At 38.2% G+C, this 19,297-nt stretch overlaps 1 long non-coding RNA gene across 2 annotated transcripts in view; it reads right to left on the bottom strand.

Annotated features, from left to right (window-relative positions):
• Window positions 1-19,297, bottom strand: part of LOC110136704 (uncharacterized) — a 196,730-nt gene that overhangs the window by 23,600 nt on the left and 153,833 nt on the right. Inside the window, exon 3 of one of the 2 annotated variants that reach the window (XR_011487298.1) lies at window positions 11,299-17,638. The exons of the other annotated variant lie outside the window; for it this stretch is intronic. This is a non-coding gene — a long non-coding RNA (uncharacterized lncRNA). Of the gene's footprint in view, window positions 1-11,298; window positions 17,639-19,297 lie in introns of those variants that run through there. 2 annotated transcript variants of the gene reach the window in all.

Raw genomic sequence — 19,297 nt, 5'->3', positions numbered from 1 at the left:
CAGTATGCTTCTGTTTTCCTATTAATATTTTAGAAATAAAAGAACATATTTTATTTCTTTGTTTTAACTGTTAGAAAATTGAAGGTCCATGAAAGTATTCAAAACTCTGCCACACCTTACCATCTTCACTCTCCGAACCAAAGGCTGGTTTTGTCAATTAGCCAAAACAAACTCTTGGTGGCAGATGCTACTGGCTGGAAGAAAAGAGCCAAACAAAGATAGAAAATAGAGCTCACAGTGGTAAAGACTTCCTCTTTGACTAAACTTGAGTCATGTTCCTCTGAGCCCTTTCTCCCCATTAGGCCTCTGCCTTGGTCCACCTTTAGTTGGAATCCTGATAAGCCAGAATCCCTCTCCTCTTGAAATCTCCTCTTAGTAATTTTCTATTTACAGACCTTCCCACTCCAGTTATAAATCCCACTGTCTCTGCTGTATTCAGAGTTGAGATCAATCTCTCTCCCTATTGCAATAGTTTGGCATAAAATCTTCTTTACTGTTTTTAACAAGTGCCATGATAATTTTTCTTTAACAATGGAAATGAGAAATTACGACTTAGACAAGTCACTAAGCTTCTCCAAAGTTCACTTTAGGCTCTTAAAGAGACAAGACTGAGTAGCTCTCAAGTTTCCATACAAGCTAGAACCCTAAGTGGCTCACAGCAAATATGACTTTGATTGAGGCCTCATGATTTACATTAATAATTTAAGCAAATTTTGCATCCTATCTACTTTAACATAAAAACATGGCTTTAAGTAATTAATAGTAGAGTAAATCCAAGTTTATTTTGTCCCTAGAGAGTTCTCTGGCACAGCCCTAGTACCACAACTTGAAAAGCCTGGCATGAAATACATGCTGTGTAACTGTAGAAAATGAAATACAACTACAAGCAATACTCTCCTTTAAAAATATTACTCACTTTCCAAATGCTGGAGACAGTGTGTGATGTGGAGGAAAGGGAGCTCTCCTACACTGTTGATAGGAATGTAAATTGGTATAGCTACTATGGAAAATAGTGTGTGCGCTAAATCACTTCAGTCATGTCCAATTCTTTATGGCCCTATGAACTGTAGCCCACCAGGCTCCTCTGTCTATGGGATCCTCCAGGCAAGAATACTGGAGTGGGTTGCCGTGCCTTCCTTCAAGGGATCTTCTGGTTCAAGGATCAAACCCGCATCTCTTATGTATCCTGTATTGGCAGGCAGGTTCTTTACCACTAGTACCACTTGGGAAACCCTGGAAAACAGTATGGATATTTCTTAAAAAACTAAACATAGGGTTGCCATATGACCTATCAATCACATTCCTGGGCATATATATGAACAAAACTATAGTTTGAAAAGATACACGCACCCCAGTGTCCACTGGAGCACTGTTTACAACAGCCAAGACATGGAAACAACTTAAATCTCCATCAACAGATGAATCGACAAGGAAGACTGGTACATACACGCAATGGAATATCACTCAACCATAAAAGGAATAAAATAATGTCATTGGCAGCAACATGGATGGACCTAGAGATTATCATGCTAAGTGAAGTAAGTCAGAAAGAGAAAAACAAATACTATATGTTATCACTTATATGTGGAATCTAAACTATGGCACAAATGAACTTATCTATGAAGCAGAAACAGATTCACAGACATATAGAACAAACATGTGGTTACCTGAGGGAGCGGTTGGGGAAAGATGGACTGGGAGTTTGGGATTAGCAGATGCAGACTAGTATATATAGAATAAATATACAAGGTCATACTATATATTACAGGAAGCTATATTCAATATCCCATGATAAACCATAATGGAAGAGAATATGAAAAAGAAAGTGTATGTGGCTTACCTGGTGGCTCAGAGGGTAAAGCATCTGCCTGCAATGGGGGAAACTTGATCAAACCCAAGTTCGATCCCTGGGTGGGGAAGACCCCCTGGAGAAGGAAATGGCAACCCACTTCAGTACTCTCACCAGGAAAATTCCATGGGCAGAGGAATCTGGTAGGCTACAGTCCATGGGATCGCAAAGAGTAATGCACTACTGAGCAACTTCACTTCTGAATCACTTTACTGTACACCAAAAACTAACACACCATTGTAAATCAACTGTACTTCAATAAAATAATTTTTTAATGCTATTCACTTTTAATTACATAAATAATACATGAATATATACTACTGTGAAAGCTCAAATAATACAGAATAGAGAGAAAATTTAGTTGATCTTTACTCCATGCCTTTCCCAGAGGTAACAACTATGAACAATTTGGTGAGTAGCACTTTATATATTTTAAAATTAACAATATACATTTATATCATTTATATTCTTTTGTTAATAGCAGTTTGAACACTTTGCTAATACAGTTTTTCATTTTTAAAATCTCTCTGAAAGCACAGTCCACTGTAAAATAGTAAAAAGTAAGATTCAGAAAGCAGCTTTTCTAAAATTTAGACAGCTTACATTGGTTTTCAATCACATTTCAATTAAAAATTCACTTTCAGCAGTAACACATAGATGAATCTAAGGAGCAGGAAAATATTAACCCTGGAAGAATATGCAAGCTAATATTTATGTATGCTGTGGTATCTAAATTTAAAAATATAAATACCACCATATCTCTGATTTTATTGGACATCATAATGAGAAATCTTAATGGATCTTTTCCAAAATGAGCTCTTAATTGCTTTTGTAGTTTCCCCTTGCTCTTGGTAATAACAAATTCATTATTTTAAAGGCAGCAAAGACCATGGAGCTAGAATCAAAGTTATGTTTAAAACTGCTGTGAAATTCTGTCCTGGGATTTTCTCTTTTCATTTTTCCTTAAGGCTATATTTTAAAACATTTATTAGACTTAAAAATTGGCTACATTGCCTGGGAGATCTGGAACCTAGAGATATCAGCCACCAGAGAAGGAGGGAATAAGCAGCTGGGTAAGACGTCATCTATATGAGCATGAGGTCTCTGCTGGTATAAATACTGATCTTGCCTGACAAGGTTTAGATTCAGATTCATCTTGTCATTTTTATTGTTCCTTAAATTTAGCAAGACAAACATTTCCCCTAGCTATAACCTAAACCATATTGAGCAGGTCAATTTGATTTGAGGCCATAAATAGCAGTGCAGCCATAATAGGTTTTTGCAAATTTATTGGATTATGTTTTTGTGACCCTTGATGGCTCTTGGGCCAGTGAATTCATGTATTTGTCATCAGAAAAATTCTTTAGGAACTTTATAATATTTTGAGGCATTTTCTTTAAGAAAAAGTTCTTTTATTATAAAGTAATACATGCTCATTGAACAACATTTCAAAATATATATAAAAAGACAATGAGTAGAAATCGACTAATTCTGTTTTTCAGTGATAATTCTTATTGGGAGATATTGTTGATTATCTATCCAGGTCATTTATACTTTTTTTCTCATCTAAAACAATATTTTAAGTGACAAAATGCCCATCCTCATGATTAGTCTAAAATTAGCATAAGTAGTACCATTATTATTTTTTCCATGTTTAAGCATGTGAACCCAGTTCTGGCCTATGATATGCAAGGGAAATCTTCATGGAGTTCTGCCAAGATTTTGCTACCTGAAAAGAGGACTGAATTTTAGGGAAAGCTTATTTTGCTAACATCCATTTTACATCCTTGTTTGAATATAGTCCTGTGAGCATATAAGCCTTGGAGCTGCAGCAGCTATTTTGCACCCATGAGACAACAATATGAAGGCCGAAAGTAATTATGCTAAGAGTAACATAACAAATGGCAAAGAATCCACCTGTGATGCGGGAGACCGGGGTTTGATTCCTGGGTTGGGAAGATCCCCTGGAGGAGGGGATAGCAGCCCACTCCAGTATTCTTGCCTGGAGAATCCCCATGGACAGAGGAGCCTGGCAAGCTACAGTCCATGGGGTCACAAAGAGTCAGACATGACTGAGTGACTAAACATACACACAATGTAACAAAAGACTAGAAAAAACTATGATCAGTGGTGATAGAGTTGAGTGGTTGAATGAATACTATTAGAGCTTACCTGCAGACTTTAACAATAAATATTCTTCTGTTGTAAGAATTATTAACCGAGTCCTGTTGATTAACCCTCACTTACTCAAACTCATATACCTACTATGAGCATTTTTTATATACCTTCTTCCATATTGATAAAATAAAATAAAATGGAGACCAGGCTTAAAGATTCCTCCAAGTGGACAAAATCACTTAAGCAACTCTTAACTTCAGTTATTTCTTATAAATGCCTCTGTTTATAAATGACACAAAATTCATTTTCCAAAAATAGTATGAGTCACTTTTAACCAATCCCTGCCATTTGGAAACATCTATCATAATAACCAATGATTATGAAGGTTAAACAATTTCCTCATTTTCACTTTATAAGCCTTTCTGAAATGTCATGTTTCTATACTTCATATCACTTTGGGTTTGAAGTCACCCTGTTTGCAAACTGTCTTTGTTCTTTGCTCAATAAAATAGTCATATTAAGTAAAGCTCTCTGAATTATCTTTTAACAATATATACTTCTTAAAATTTGAGATCACATTAAACATACTTTCTGTATTCTCCTTTATCTCCCCTGAATATTATCTTAAGTCAATAAATATTTCTTAAGAACATAATTAAAAAAATCTGGGACTTCCCTGGCAGTACAGTCAATAAGAACCTGCCTGCCAATGCAGGGGACATGGGTTCGATTCCTGGTCTGGGAAGACTGCACTTACTGCAGAGCAACTAAGCCAGCGTGCCGCAGCTACTGAAGCCCGAGCACCTAGAGCCTATGCTCTGCAACAAAAGCAGTCACTGCAGTGAGAAGTCTGAGCACCGCAACAAAGAGAACACAGCTAGAAAAGGCCCGAGCAAAGTAAGGAAGATCCCGTGCAGCCGTAAAAAGAAATCTGGTGGCAATATTTCATCATATTCCTGTACACTTACCTTAAACCACACTTTTATTGTTGAGAATCTAGGTTGTTCCTTTTAAATATACAAAAATACTCAGATAAAAGTTCTTGCACCTCTTTGAATATATATCACTTATATGTGGAATCTAAAATAATGATACAAATGATTTTATTGACAGAACAGGAACACTCACAGACTTAGAGAAGCAACTTATGGTTACCATGGGGAAAGAGCAGCGGAGGCGGGAGGGACAGACTGGGCGTTCGGGCCTGACATGTACACACGACTGTATGTAAGACACACAACCAACAAGGACCTACTGTATAGCCCAGAGAACTAAGCTCAATATTCTGCAATAACCTACAGGGGAAGAGAATTTGAAAAAGAATGGATACTTGTATAAATATAATTGAATCACTTAGCTCTGCACCTGTAACTAACACATCACTGTTAATCAACTATACTCCAATACAAAACACATTTTTTAAGTTTTTTTTCCCAAAGATTTAAGGAAATGGCAACCCACTCCAGTATTCTTGCCTGGAGAATTCCATGGACAGAGGAGACTGGCAGGCTATAGTCCACGGTGTTGCAAAGACTTGGACACGACTGGGCAACTAACACACAAAGAAAAAAATCAGATTCTGAATTTTTGCTATACAATAGCTTCCTAGAAGTGGACTCCTGTTGTTGTTATGTAGCACTGCACTGCATTCATGCTGTTTGAGAGGCAGGATCCAAGCAGTAGACTGATTTGTCTTTTCTCTTACTCGAACATTTCTGCACTCCTTTCTGAAGTAGCATTCATCACCAGCGTCTGCATGGGCACAGCCCACAAACCTTCACAGCCCACACCTGCATCTGCCTTTTGTTTCCAGAATATAAAGCAGGAGCTATGGGTAATTATGCCTCAGAGGCCTGAATGGTGCTGATCATTAGAACAGGTGTTTGGAGGGGAGGCTGTGCTATAAGTAGCACTGACGATTCTCAGTGGTACCCAGAGGTTCTGTAAGATGTTTATTTTTTTGTCTGTGTTATGCAGGACCAATGAAAGCACAGGACACAGGGTGGAGCTCCTCTTCCTGGGGTATATAAGGAAATACTTATTTAAATATACCTTTGCATTATTATTTCATTATTAAAAAATGAAATGAAAAATTATTACTTCAAAATGAAGAAAAATGACAATACTTTGATCTATATTTTTTAATGCAATACTTGATAAATTTTGCCAATAACTCTATGTGTGTGTAGGCACATGGAATTTGGAATCTGTTTGCTTTTATTTTTGATAATTGATGTCTCTTGAATATGTTTACCCTTTTGAAATGATCATTAGGAATTCATCATGGGTTCTCTTAAAAGATGTGGATGTAGCAATTTATGCACACATGGGGCTTCCCAGGTGGCGCTAATGGTAAAGAACCTGTCTGCCGATGCAAGAGGCATAAGAGACAGGGGTTCGATCCCTGGGTTGGGAAGATCCCCTGGAGGAGTAAATGGCAACCCACTCCAGTATTCTTGCCTAGAAAACCCCACGGACAGAGGAGCCTGGCAGGCTGCAGTCCATGGGATCACAAAGAGTTGGACACAATTAAAGCGACTTAGCACATGCATACACGTAAGAAAATATAAAAGAAAAGGCTGCTGTGGATTCAAGCACCAGATGGATTCTATACAAAATCTCAGCCCAAAAGTGACTTATATTTGGAACAGTACAATGACCAAAAGCTTAGTGATACATTCCAGTTTCTTTAGTAGATCTTTGGTTTTCGTAGGATTTGTAGCAGTCTTGGTGCTGTTGCTCAGTATGCATTATCTGTTAAACTGATCAAAGCATGAAGACTAATATTTTGCTTCCTCACACATTTTTTTGCAAAAGTGAATAAATTTGAATAATATTATAGCTATATATGACCTGCGTTAATGGCATTTATGAATGGTTTATAGAAAAACCCACACTATGTACAAAAATCCATCCCACCTCTCTTAATATATTTCTTCTTGTTCATCTTGTGGAATGGTTTTGTCATATTCACTCAGAGCAGGAAGCTGAGTATAAAATGAATGGATATGGAGATGTAGGATTCAGAGAACTTGATTTTTACTTCTGGTCCCATCACCAATTATGGCCCAGGTCACTTCATCTCTCTCTCGCAAACTACTCTGAGAAAGTAGCTTTCTGGATGATTTCTTCCCCAGGTAATCTGAATAACCAGGTGGCGTGGGAAGGGATTTAAGCAGTATGCAATCAAGCTGAGTAACATTCCTGGTGATGCAGTGCCGAAGTACCGGTGAAGACAAGCAGAGTACAGGCAGGAGCTGTGTCTGCCATCATCTCCCTCCATTTTAGATGTTCTTGGTTTTAAAAGCATTTTAGAAAATAAAAGCTTCATCAGTTCAGAATTGGCACATCTATTAACTGGTGGCAATGCTGCAAAACATCCAATCTGGGAGTTCATTTTTTTATGTGGTGCTATCTTTTTACTTCCAAGTTTGTTTCTTTTCATGTCTTATAATTACCCCCACTGGGTGTAGGATGTAGCATTGCCCAGTTGGAAGATAGATAAGAAAACTGGTAATTAGAAACAATGTTACCATATTGGAAGTGCTACAGGGAAATAAAAAGGCAGCTATAACCTCTGGCAGTTAAACAATTATACACTTCATTTTGCTAGAGTAGAGACAGTCAGTAAAAACGACTTAGGTGCACCCCAAAGAAACTAAGTTATTAAGAAACAAGGTGAGTCCACTGAACACTGGAGAAATACAGAAGAATGTAAGATGAGATCCAGGCAGCTTGCTTATAAGTCTATTTGTTAAAGCCATAGATGTGATCATGGGGCCATGATAGCTGAAGAAGCTTCCTTATTTTGGCAGTGATGTACAGCAAGAATGCTTTTTTATTTTTTAAAATAAATCATCATTTCACATCTCAGATAATAATAATGAGCATTCATAGAGTATTGTGTGTGCCAGGCACTTGGCTAAGCACTCACACCAGTCCTTGGAAGAAGGTTCCCTTATCCCCACTTTATAAATTTGGACACCGAAATTTAGGGAGACACAGTAACCTTCCTGGGAACATAATGCTAATGAATTGTGAAGTTGGGATTAAAGCTCTTTGTCTCTAGATCAGTAGTCTTAAAATTTAGACAATACTGGTTCCAGATTTGCTTTCCAGAAAACCTGTATCTAAAATGACATTTCTTTCACTCGCCATCCCCTTTGTTGGTCAGTCGCTCAGTTGTGTCTGACTCTGCAGCCCCATGGACTGCAGCACCCAAGGCTTCCCTATCCTTCACTGTCTCCCAGAGCTTGCTCAAACTCACGTCCACTGAGTCAGTGATGCCATCCAACCATCTCATCCTCTGTCATCCCCTTCTCCTCCTGCCCTCAATCTTTTCCAACATCAGGGTCTTTTCCAATGAGTTGGCTCTTCACATCAGGTGGCCAAAGTATTGGATCTTCAGCTTCAGCATTAGTCCTTCCAATGAATATCCACGGTGGATTTCCTTTAGGATTGACTAGTTTGATCTCCTTGCTGTCCAAAGAACTTTGACTTTCTTTATTTTTCCTTCATTGCATTTACCATTATTATATGCTTGTGTTATTAGATCTATACTTTATATTGCTATATACCATTTATTATCATTACATATGTATTGTTAATTTCATACTTCCTCTACTCTGCGTCCATGTTTTGTTCCCTGGTGATCTCCTGGGTTTTGAACGGTGCCTGGAACGGAGTAAGCTCCAATATATATTTATTGCATCCATCTGCAAAGGGCAAGTATTTAAAATGAGTGTCACTATATCTTTCTTTGATAATTGGGGATTTTTTTTTCTTTAGCCATTATTTGCATTAATTTTAGCTATTGCACTTTTTTGGAAACATAAACTCTAGTTTTAATGTTAACAGTTTAGAAGTTTGACATCTAGAGAGAATACATGTCAGATAAAATATGTGAAACATTTTCAAACAGAGGTTGAAAAATTTTGCCTTAAGTGAAAGCTAATAAGTTGATATTGATTCAAAGTTTTTCACAGAATGGATGAAAAAATGAGTAAATGGGCTTTGACCAGAGACACAGAAGGTCACTTTACTAGGAAATGCTCTGTAAAATTTTTCTCAGAAAGTTTCTTTATTATTTCCAAATTCAAAATATTATATCTCATCTTCTACATTCCACTTCAGAAATAACCTTTATCTTGCTGTTCAACAAAGATATTTGCTTTGTAGCTTTCATTTATGTTGCCTGAAAGATTAAAAAGAATGGCTCAAGCTGTGCTTCTTCTGTGCTCTTCAAGGTGAGGAAACAAAAGCACTTCTTCCTGTTTTCAGCTGTATTGGAATTAGTCTCAAGAAAGTTGAATAATTCAGGTACAATGGAAATACAAGAATAATAATTTTTTTCATTTACTTCTGTCTGCCCTGGCCTTGAACTTTTAAAAGTCTGACTCATGTACCGCCAAGTCTTCTGGGAAATAAAAGCCACTCTGTCTGCAGTGGTTGTTCTGGCCCCCGTCTCTGCTCGGCCTGTCTCTACATCCCATTTCCCCCCTACCAGCTCCACCGAGGCTCAGTCATGCTAATCCTCTGACTTTGTTGTCTCTTTCTGGTTCCAAAACCTTTGGTTTTGAAGACTGGGTGACTGAGCAGAACCTGGACTTCGGGTGCTCTCTGCAGACTGGCTTATACTCAGCGTCAGGCCCTTCCTGTCTTTAGTTATCTGAGTCAAATACAGTGTCCTTTTTACTTTCAGTTCCCAAGATCCAAACCTGCCATTAGTGTCCAACCAAAGTCCACTTGGCTCTTCTCTAAGTTGTGTTAGGCAACTTTTACCCCAAGCACAGAGCTATTTATCTGTCTGAAAAAGGCTAGGCATTAGTCTTCCTGATGTGAAGAAAAGTTCAAGCAATAAAACCAGCAAGCTGCTGCAAGAATATAATATCTGTGATTACACCACAGTTTGTTTACAGAGAGAGAGGTGGCTCATGTTCTAATCCTCCAAAGTGTCTAGAACAGTATGCAGCACTGCAAAGCAGGGGTATATGATTTGCTGAGTTGAATTCATCAGAGTAGATACTCAGTTTAGCCAAGAGATGGCAGATGTGAGCATATCCCTTTCGTTTCAGACCCTGTTTATATAGTTCAGCTCCAGCGTGGTCCTTGAGTTTTCGCTGTTCAAGCTCATTCATAAAAAGCAGCTGGGCTAAAACTTATTCTTCGCATCTACTGAGCCCAATGCTGCAACTACCGAAGCCTGCGCGCTCTAGAGCCAGCGGAGCTATAAGAAAAGCCACTTCTGCAGTAAGAAAAGGCACTGCGATGAGAAGCCCCTGCACCACAATTAGAGCGTCCCTCCCACTCACCACAGCTAGAAAAAGCCCACACACCCCAACGAAGACCCAGTGCGGTCAAAAATAAACAAATCAAATGAACTAACACTAATTCTTGGCATGCCATTAGGAGAGGATTGTAGTTAAGAAGAACCAACCCTGATGTCTGCCAGGGGTATGCCACTTCACCAGGCAACAGGTAGAGCCAGGCAGGTCATTTTGTGGTTGCCCCTTGTAGTGCAAGGGCTTGAGAAGAACTCCCCAATGTCACATGCTATCTCCGAAGGAGCAGATTTTCACAATATACAAATAATGGTCAGCAAAGCGAGAGGACATTTGACAACCTATCTTTCACTAGCCCCAGAGAGCGCCTGATAAGGTTGACGAGCTCTCTGGAGCCGCTATAGGCTACAGGGAAGGGATAGCACTCCTATCCCTTCCCAAGTGTGACAGCAGACTTGCCTCCTGTGGTCCACTTGGGGGTTCGGCAAGCAGAGTTCAGATGCTGGTTGTTTATAAGCCTTCTCTGGGAGAGCCAGGTGCCTAGTGCTAGAAGAGCTGAGGCTTATGGGGAGGTATGGTTTCTCTTGCCAGGAGAAGGAAGCCCCACCAGTCATATAGAAAGCTAAACTTGGGTCCAAGCCATGCAGCTGGCAGCCCAAAGTCTCAGGTCACTCATGGAGCCCCAAGAGTGTCTCAGGGTCATGGTCAGACAAACCTGAGTGTGGCATCAGACCAACTCTTTTGGAAATGTTAGTGATCACACCATTTTAGATACTTTTATAAGCCAATGAGCAGGATGATCTGACTTACAAAAAAACTGTACAACAGAGATGGCTTTTTGATAGTTTACTTTCTTTTGTTGTGCACCTTAGACAGAACGCCAGGACAGGAGATTCACTGTGCAAGCTTGCTTTGAGCTATTAGTTGAAGAAAACAGGGATATAGATGGGAAGATGTTCCTGAAATAGAGGTGTAGCATGTTATTATTGGTGTAATGGCTGGAGCAACTGTGTGGGTCACAAATGATAAAATACATGAAAGATGAACATAGCACATATTTTTGGAAGCATATTTATTTTCTCTGACCAAACCGTGGCCTTCTCCAACCCATCAATTGTCATGCACAGAGAATATTGTTCAGAACTTTTTGGTTGCAAATAACAACAAACTAATTTAAATTAGCTTGGCCCCAAAAGGGGAATTTTTATCAGGAAGTCAGTAGCATTAAGGACAGGACTTCAGGGAAAACAAAAATCCAGGCCTCAGGATCACATGGACTATCTCTCACACTCTCTCTATTCTCTTGTTTTCTGTTCATTTCCTCAGTAGTTTTCTTTACACATGAAAGCACGACTGTCCAAAGCTTCAGAACCCACATCATCCCAGATTTCCCACCACCAGAAAAGAAAATCTCTTTTTTTGTTCCAATTTTTAAAACATCAGGTAAGGATTCTAACTGATGTAGCTTAAGCTTTGTGCTCATGTTGCTGGGGCAACGAGGTAATATAATGGCAGTGGCAGTCCTTGTGTAAATACATGGCTGAAGTAGGGTGGAAGGATGGAGTCTAAACAAAGGTGGGTGATCTCAACATAAGATGTGGGAGAGGCTTGAAAAAAAAAAAAACCTTAGGCATCCACTTCATAAGGTGTTTACTGAGCTCTTAGCTTTTAATCCAGTTTCAATGGCAATGTCGTTTTGTCTACCAGAGTCTATGAATTAAAGATAAACCTGCACGGAGTAGAAAGCTTCTGAAGAAGGGCGTTTCCAAAGCAAGACTTCCTTCCATTGAGAGGGCTTTAAATTTCTCTTTTAAGCAACACAACTTTAGGGATTCAATTTTTCTGTATGATTTTGCTTTTCTAATTTTATCATTCTGCTGGCTTGTAACAACTTTCATTGTATTGCCTAGGAATTCATTTCAATGTCCATGGGCTCAATTTAACTTTTTGAAACAAACTACAATCACACTTTTAACACATAGTTTTCTGAGCAGTTCCTGAAGCTAGGCAATGGTTTTCTATAAGAGCACTGAATTGCAGATCAATTTAAGGCATCTTTTTTGGGGTGTGGGGAGGAGTAGTGGGTTTTTTAAATTACTCTTCTATGTTCATTAACCATGGCTAACTTTAAATCTTGAGTTAATTAGCAATATGGATCATGCAGCCCATGTTCAAGGCTGTAACACTGACTTACTTTAATGGTAAAATGAATAGGTGCCAAATGAATTTTAAATGAGATGAACACAAGGAAAAAATCATTTCAGGTTGCTACAATCCATTTGGACAAAGCAATATTTGCACCAGTTACTAAAATTCATGTACTCTGGAAATCATGAATACAGGAGTCTTTGTATTAGCCACAAATCTTAGGTTTTCTAACAAACTTTGGGCAACCTGTCTAAGATCTGAATAATTTGGATTTATCTCATAAGATCCAGGAATGGGCTTGGCCTTAACAACCTGAAGGCTGAATTTATGAACAACTTAGATTTGAAACAAAATGGATTCAATTCAGTAAAACCAGCAATGGGCATTGTTTCCAAAAAACTGACTTTGGGTCTGTCTCTCTCTTTCTCTTCCCCTTGATTTTAATGGATGTGTGATATAATTAACTTTATGCATTTGACATATTTCACCCGGGCTTTTGGCTAAGACATTAACATTCCATTCCACTTTCTCGTTTGTAGCTCATGGCAGTTAGAAAAGGCAGATGCCCTGTCCACTGCTCTGTGGTCCCTGCTGTCAGGAGCCGGCTGTGTGAATGTGGGGGCCAGGCTTCCTCTATTAGACCTGCCATAAGCAGCTGGGCATTTGTCTATCAGCCCATCTGCCAACCCCTAGCAAAATCACACAAGTATTTCCGAGGCTAAAGCTGATTCTGGTACTAAGATAATGAGCTCAGATAATGAGGCACCACTTCCCTTTGGATAGCTTAGTTGCACAAAAATGTTGTGATGAGAAAGGACTATTTAGGTCTAATGAAAGTATTTCTTAGAAAATTTAATGCACACACAATTCCTCCAAAGACAATACATTTTTAACAAGCTGGAAAATTCTTGTGGAGAGATACAATCTCCAAATTGGAAGAAGAGATTATTGGTCATTTGAGTTAACTTCTCTGATGTGTAAATCCCTTCTAGAACATTCCTGACAAGTGATCATCTCGTCTCAGCTTGAAACCACTCCAGTGATAGAAATACAAGCAGTCATTTCTTTTTGTTAGAGGCATAACTGGAAAGGCAAGTAATCATGATGGCAATAACCATTTCAAGAAATGTTCCAGGAGAAAGAGGGTAACAGGAAATCCATCATGACACTGATTTCACCTTCCACAATTTAGTAGAAACCCCTTCTTTTCCACGATGTGAATGTTCTGCAGAGGACTTGGTACAGAGTTAATTTAGGGATTTTTTTGGAAGGAAAAGGATCTCAGATATCCAACAGCTTCTTGAAAGTTGAAGTTGGGGGATTTTTTTTTTTTTTTTTTTTGATGTGGATTCAAGTGACTCCAGTCAAGCCCTGGGAAAAGAACATGGCAATAATCTTTTGAAAAAATTCACCATAGTGGAAAGAGCCAGCCTCTGCATGTGGTTAGGAAGGTAGAAGCTGAGAATGTTTGTGCTGGGTCTGGGAGTTGTTTATTCCAGAACTTCTGTTTTTTGTTTTTTTTCATAAAAGCATTAGAATCAAGAGGAAAAGACTTTTCCCAATCTGGGCATGAAGGGGTTATGTACATTATGGGAAATACCTGGCTATAGGGAGTGGGAAAAATGAAGTGAGAGATACTGTGCATCCAAATCAGCACATCTGAACTCTGGCTACATTTACATTAAGTCCTTGTTTCCCTGTTTTGAGTCCACAAAGATCTGTCTGTACAGTGGCAGTCATTTGATGACAGCTCTACACTGACTTCCATTCATTCTAGACTTCCTCAACTCTTTTTTTTCAAGGACTTTTTAGTTAAGTTGTTCAGTCACAAAGTCATGTCTGACTCTTTGCGACCCCATGGACTGCAGCATGCCAGGCTTCTTTGTCCTCCACTATCTCCTGGAGTTTGCTCAAGTTTATGTCTATTGAGTCAGTGAAACTATCTAACCATCTCATCTTCTGTGGTCCTCTTCTCCTTCTGCCTTCAATCTTTCCCAGCATCAGGGTCTTTTCCAAAGAGTCAGCTCGTTGTATCAGGTGGCCAAAGTATTAGAGCTTCAACTTTAGCATCAGTCCTTCCAATGAATATGCAGAGTTGATTATCTTGAGGATTGACTGGTTGGATCTCTTTCAGTCCAAGGGACTCTCAAGTCTCCCCCAGCACCATAATTTGAAAGCATCAGTTCTTCAGCACTCAGTCTTTTTTATGGTCCAACTCTCACATCCATACATGACTACTGGAAAAACCATAGCTTTGACTGTACAAACCTTTGTTGGCAGTGATATCTGTGCTGCTGTTCTTAGTCACTAAGGTGTGTCCAACTCTTTGCGACCCTAGGAGCTCTTCAGGCTCCTGTCTATGGTGATTCTCCAGGCAAGAATACTGGAGTCGGTTGCCATGCCCTCCTCCAGGGGATATTCCCAACCCAGAAATGGAACCCAGGTCTCCCGAATTGCAGGTGGATTCTTTACCATCTGAGCCCCTTAATACACTGTTTGCCATAGCTTTCCTTTCAAGAAGCAAGTGTCTTCTAATTTCATGTCTGCAGTCACCATCTGCAGTGATTTTGGAGCCCAAGAAAAAGAAAATCTTCATTGCTTCTAATTTTTCTCCTTCTATTTGCCATGAAGGGTTGGAACTGGATGCCATGATCTTAGTTTTTCGAGTGTTGAATTTTAAGCCAGCTTTTTCACTCTCCTCTTCACCCTGATAAAGAGGCTCTTTAGCTCCTCTGCTCTTTGCATTAGAGTGGTATAATCTGCATACTCAAAGCTGTTGATATTTCTCCTAACAACCTTGATTCCAGCTTGTGACTTATCTAGCCCAGCATTTCACATGTCTGGAGACAAGTTAAATAAACAGGATGACAATATACAGTCATGTCATAATCCTTTCACAATTTTGAACCAATCAGTTTTTCCATGAAAGGTTCTAACTGTTGTTTCTTGATCCGAATACACGTTTCTCAGGAGACAGGTAAGGTGGTCTGGTATTCCCATCTCTCTAAGAATTTTCCATAGTTTGTTGTGATCCACACAGTCAAAGGTTTTCTTGTAGTCAGTTAAGTAGATGTTTCTCTGAAATTCCTTGCTTTCTCTATGATCCAATGAATTTTGACAACTTGATATCTGGTTCCTCTGCCTTTTCTAAACCCAGGTTGTACATCTGGAACTTCTCAGTACATGTACTGCTGAAGCCTAGTTTGAAGGACTTAGAGCATAACCTTATTAGCATGGGAAATGAGCACAATCGTACAATAGTTTGAACATTCTTTGGCATTGCCCTTCTTTGGGACTGGTATGAAAACTGACCTTTTCCAGTCCTGTGGCCACTGCTGAGTTTTCCAAATTTGCTAACATAATGAGTGTAGCACTTTAACAGCATCATCTTTTAAGATTTGAAATAGCTCAACTGGAATTCCATCACCTCCACTAGCTTTGTGGGTAGTAATGCTTCCTAAGGCCCACTTATCTTGTACTCCAAGATGTCTGGCTCTAGGTGAGTGAGCACATCGTGGCTACCCCAGTTAAGACCTTTTTTGTATAGTTCTATGTATTCTTGCCACCTCATGTTAATCTCTTCTGCCTTTGTTAGGTCCTTGCCATTTCTGTCTTTTACCATGCCCATCCTTGCATGAAATGTTCCTTTGATATCTCCAATTTTCTTAAAAAGATCTCTAGTCTTTCCCATTCTATTGTTTTCCTCTATTTCCTTCTCTTTCCCTTTGCTCTAGATTCCCCAAATGTATTGGAGGTTCTATTGTTTACATTTTTATGTGCATGTGGAAATTTCAAGAACTCTTCAAAGTTACCAATAGCATCTGAGAAATGAAAGATGGAAGAGGAGGATCTTGCAGCTGGCTAAGCTTAGGATGGCATCAACTTCAGGCAGGAACCTCTCAACCTTACAGATGCCCTCCGCAGGCCAGATATTGATCCACATTAGAAACAATAAAAGCTAAACATATTGCCTATTGATTTTTTAGGACATTTGTCAAGCATGAACTCTTCTCCATTTCCTCTCTGAGCCATTTCCTGCCTCTGGTGTGTCTAGGCAGTGTGAGTAGAAGAACAGAGTCTTTAAAATAGCTTATTTTTTAAAACAACTGATGCAATAATGCCAGTAATTGCCTTGCACAGATCAACATAAGATTATTTAAATTCAATATGTAAAATTGTATGGTATTTCCTATTCTGGATTAATTCTAATCCTTCACATCAGAGTCAGAATATTTCAGAAAAGAGAAGAATGTGAAGGTCACCTGATTCAGTTAGCTCTACCTGGACATTCTCACTGTGGGTATTTCCCACTTCATCTCCCTAGCTACCAAGCCATTTAATGGGTAGAAGAAATTAAAGTATTAGATTAATAACTGTGCTGACTGGCTTTTAGGGTGCTCTCAGGCTCTGGAATGTACTTTCATAATTTTTATGTTTCCTATAGGTATTTTGCTTACTGAAAGATTATCTGGCATGTGCTGGAGTCATTTTGTACATTGCAAATGCTGATATTCTGCTTTACACATACTCCCAAAGAAAATTTAGCTAAATTTATATATATATATATGAAGCTATAAGAAGGAGTTTCCAGGTGGTGGCAGTGGTAAAGAGCCCTCCTGCCAATGCAGGAGACATAAGAATTGTGGGTTCAATCCCTGGGTCGGGAAGATCCCCTGGAGGAAGGAATGGCAATCCACTCCAGTATTCCTGCCTGGAGAATCCCCATGGGCAGAGAAGCCTGGCAGGCTATAGTCCATAGGGTCACAAAGAGTCAGACATGACTGAAGCAACTGAGCATGCATGCATGAAGCTATGAGACAGCCAGTAACAAACTCCATCTCTAAATGGTAATTCCAATAGAAGTTTTCCACATTAAAGGAAAGCACTACATTGTAAATATGTCACCTTCAACAGCTTGCATACATTCTAATATCCCAATTTTGACTTTTAAATTTGAGCAAGCAAATCTGTTCTTGAGTCTGCATCAGATATTTCATAAGGCAAGAAATAATTTTTTCTTTTTATCTGAGTATAAGTCAAACTTCAAGACAACATCTAGGTCACAGAGAAGAGACCAGAAGAGAGACACTGGTGTGATGAGGAGATCAGGCCAGGAGTGGAGAAATGCTTTGCTGGTTATTCTTGTTTGCTCAAGTCCCAGTTGAATGTATCAGCATTTCCTCAGATGTATTCTGTAGAAGCCAGTTATCACTTGGGTTATTTTTCAGTATGGTAATAGCTTCTGTATGAAAAGAGAATTCTATTGTCAATTACCTTAGGGAATAAAATGTATACACTATATCCTCTCATAGAGGTAAACTGTGCTTTGCATGTTAAAAGCATTGGAAAGTCTTACAATAAAGAAATCTCTTTACTTCAGTGGCTGACCACAGAACCTCTTTTTCCCCCAACAGCTATTGATAAAATATGTTCCATGAAATACTGTATGGGACCCTGGCCTGTATCTTTTTGAAAAAAACATAAATTGTTATGACTAGATTATACAGAAGATATCTGATAACCTAACCAGTAAAGAGAAGAGTAGATTATCCAACACAAAATTCTATTATAAGACAGCAAAATAACAAATTCACTTTTTCAAAGTTATTCTTGACTGGCATGAAGCTTATTGTCCAACACAACTTCTAAGCCTTTTTTTTGACAAGTTGTACTGGATGGATCTTGTTAAATATTTGTAAAATTATAAGTGGAAAATATGAGATACATTTCTGTTAAGTTCCATCTAGTTAATTCAGTTGATTCTTTATCTCAGCCATAAACATGGACATTACACCAAAGATAAAACCACATTTCTAACTGATAATTTAATTCTTTAATTATGAAAACGTTTCCATTTAATTTTTGTAGTCACATAATATTTATTTTTGAAAATGCCATAAAACAATAGAAAGCAGTTAAAAATGCCATATTTTTCTTATTAAAAAAGAAAATTATGACCCAGAAAATTGCCATAGTAAGAATTTTATACTTGGCAATCACTACCATGAAAGATCAAAGTCAGACCCCCACACTAAAGTTGAGGAACAGCAGAAATGGAAATGATAACACAGGCTTATTGATAAACTCATTCTTTAATTTTCAGAATGTAACCAGACAGAAAATTCCAATTAACCCTAAGTGCTATCTAAGAGCTGCACACTCTTATAGCTGAAACAGACTGACATTTCTCATTTGGAAAGTGACATGGAAAATAGGATATAAAACAAGGAGGCGAAAGACATTCAAATGGACTGAAAAAACTTAAGAAAAATGATTCATAAAAATTAATTTACATTTTTGGCCACATATTGCTATAGAAGTGAAAGAATGTGGTGAGCAGGAAGTCTTTTATTTTAAAATATATTAAATATTGAACATAAATGTAGAACAGCATGATGATAAATTTGAGAATATACTAGCAAATTATTTCCATATTGGGGATGCTTTAAAAACTCTCACTCATCCAAATTTGTATAACTTTGCTTGCTTCACAGCTTGTTGGCCGGCAAATAAGAATTCCCCCATATACTCAAATTATCTTTAATTGTAAAAGAAACTTTGTTGTTTCATTAGTACCAGTTTAATGTCTTTAAACTTTTAATCAGAGTGAGTTCACAATTGCATTTTATATAATTGAATTGAAGTTTTAAAAAGTGGTAAATTTGATAGACTCTGTTTTAATATTGTTTTCTGATATAGTTGTCTGTATTTTTAAATATGTGAACCTTTTATGGTATAAAGAATCAGGTTATTTTATATCATAAATATTTAAATGTATAATCTTTAATGTCACAACTATTTAAATGTATAATCTTTTAGAGCCTGGTTTTTAGATAAGTCCCTCATCTTAAATTACTACATCCTAACTCCTGAAACAAAAATGTTACCTGCACATTAAACA

The sequence above is a fragment of the Odocoileus virginianus genome, chromosome 1 (genome assembly GCF_023699985.2).
Source record: "Odocoileus virginianus isolate 20LAN1187 ecotype Illinois chromosome 1, Ovbor_1.2, whole genome shotgun sequence".
NCBI lineage: Eukaryota > Metazoa > Chordata > Mammalia > Artiodactyla > Cervidae > Odocoileus > Odocoileus virginianus.
This window is presented reverse-complemented; position numbering and strand designations above follow the sequence as displayed.